Source organism: Lactuca virosa, chromosome 2 (genome assembly GCF_052849685.1).
Source record: "Lactuca virosa cultivar CGN04683 chromosome 2, Lactuca_virosa_CGN04683_v6, whole genome shotgun sequence".
NCBI lineage: Eukaryota > Viridiplantae > Streptophyta > Magnoliopsida > Asterales > Asteraceae > Lactuca > Lactuca virosa.
This window is the reverse complement of record NC_136427.1, coordinates 213096372-213099193: the sequence shown is the minus strand read 5'-3', so window position 1 is coordinate 213099193 and position 2822 is coordinate 213096372.

The window sequence follows — 2822 nt, the reverse complement described above, 5'->3', positions numbered from 1 at the left end:
CTCCAACTTCTGCATCTCGCCCCTTGGGCAGTATTCAGCAAGCATAAGCCCCTTTAAGCTATCCCAACCCATGGCATTTGCTATCGGCAGGGTCAGGGATTTGACTCGACCATTCCACCTGGTCAGTGCTCTGTCGGTGAAGGTGCAGGCTGCAAACTTCACCTTGTTTGCCTCCGAACAGGCGCAAATCTCGAAGATGGATTCAATCTTCTCGAACCATCGGGTTAAGGAAATGACTCCACCATTGCCGTCGAAAGACTTGGGTTTTGCGTTCATGTAGTCCTTATAGGAACACTCCTTCTGGTGTCCCTGGCCTCCACCGAGATTTTGGGAATCTGGTCCACCTCCTGATCCACCAGAGCTGCCCTAATTTAGTTGCGTCATTGCTGCAGTCATGGCGGCTGTAACTGCTGCCTGGAACATGGCAAGATCGAACTGTGGAGGTGGTGGCGTTGGATCAGTTGGGGGATCGTTGTTCTTCCTGTTGGGTCTCTTTCTGGGAGGCATCTTGTTCTAAAAAGAATGAAGAAAAAGAGGATGATAAGTCCTCTAGAATTTTAGAATCAAGAGATATAACACAGAAATATATCTCAGCCTGATAGATAAAGTATTCTACGAAGCGATAAATAGAGAAGGGTTACTAATGTAAGTAAACTATCGCTAAGAAGAAATATGTAGCAACACTTGGAATGAATCTATATACTGTATTCGACTCTAGCTAAAATACTCCTATAGTATTTTATGTTGTATGTTTTGTTTTATCGATACCTGATGTATATGTATACTTGGTAAGTTTTAGGCCTGCTGCAACACCACAGTCACTCCCAAGGACATGTTGGTCATGTCTCGAATAAATACAGTTGATTAGGCTATATTGACCCTAGACATGATTACATAACTGCCCAGGTTTAACCGCAGTGTCCAACATCCAAATACTTTTGTTTTGTTCTACCTATGACTCTGGTTTTGTTATGTATGTATACTTGTATACTTCTTATAAAATATTTATATTTTAAAAGTATACTTTTAGTTCAGAGCGCTTTAGCCCCGTAGTGTTTATAGTTGTATACCATGTAAGGTTCGGTATACTTAGGTCACTATAAATAATAGCTCTGATACCAATCTGTCACACCCCCAAACCGGAACGGCGAAAACGTTCGGGGGTGGATGACGTCATGTGTAGTATCACAACAATTGTATCATAGCAATCATAGTAAACACAACCAGTACATTGAATACATATATGAAAAAGGTTTACATCTGTTTAATTCTTGTTTGCATACAAATTAGTTTGTATCCTATTGTAGTATAGTAACACATTAGTTTGTATGTCTGGTTACTACCAATCGTAGTATGTGTATTCTTATACAAAACCTTGGTATAGTATGTTCTGTTTGAAAACCCTGTCTACCACCAGTATGTATAGTATGTTCTGTATGAAAAACTTGGCTACCACCAGTATGTATAGTATGTTCTCTTTGGAAAACCCTGGCTACCACCAGTATGTATAGTATGTTCTGTATGAAAACATTGGCTGCTACCAGTATGTATAGTATGTTCTGTATGAAAACCATGGCTGCCACCAGTATATATAGTATGTTCTGTATGAAAACCCTGGCTACCACCAGTATGTATAGCAGTTTCATTACTTAAAATAAAACTAATGAAGAATGAAATCCCGTAAACAAATTGTTAGTTTATACTATTGTGAGTCGTATAACCATGCTTGATATGACCTAGTGACCTTTACGACGTTCTTCAAGTGTCGGTTAAATGACATTTGTCACCTCAGGCATGCCTGCCTAACTGTAGCTAGCAGTTCAGGTGTGGGATTGTCAGTCCCGAATAGATCTATTCACAAATCTCACGCTCTCCCTCCAGGAGACTCTGGTTATACTATAATAGGATTTAATACAGTACACCTAAGGGTACAGTTTTGAAGTAGAGTCTCACAGTTTTGTATAATCTAGTTTACGTATAAATTCCGTAGTGTTCTCTTGTATTTGAAACCGTTGAATACTGTATAAAGTAATAAGTATACTTAAATAATTAGTAGATGATGTACTCTCGTAGTGATGTATATATTATAAACTAGATCTGTCATAGTTTATATGTTTTCCTGTGTACGTAATCTGAATCAGTAAAGCTATGTATTGAATTCCCCAAACTATACCTATTATAGTTTGCTTGAAATGTTATGTACTTGATTTGTAACTTGTTTTGAAAGTTATGCGATTAATTTCCAAAAAGTGTCCCTCATGCTCAACATAGTACAAAAGGGACTAAAATATAGAAATATTTTATAAAATGTGGAAATAGTTTGAATGTATCAATTTCATAAGTTTAAAACTTGTGAAAATCATTTGTGTTTGGCGTGTATTCCCCCCTGAAAACATTAAAAATCATAAAAGCGTAGGGGTATGAACTCACAGTTAGTCGTGTACAAGCGTCAAATCAACGGACTGAAGTGAAGACCCTCGAGTTCTTGTACGTGGCACTTAACGAAATCCTAATATCAAATAAATACATATATGTATCGAAATTAGCGATTTTGTTAGATAAAGTGTTAGAAAAACACTTGCTTTCGGTTAAGAAATGTTACCGGGACTTGATCGAATCGAGGAAAGTGGGTTTTCAGTAAAATGCACCACTTAAACAGTGTGTACGGCCATGGATGGGGTTTACGGTCGTAAACAGGGTTTACGGTCGTAAACAGGTTTACGGTCGTGAACTGTCTCTTGAAGGGTTTATGGCCTTTGAAGGGTTTACGGCCTTTGAAGATACGATGAGTGTACGGCCGTAAACGGGTTTACGGTCTTTGA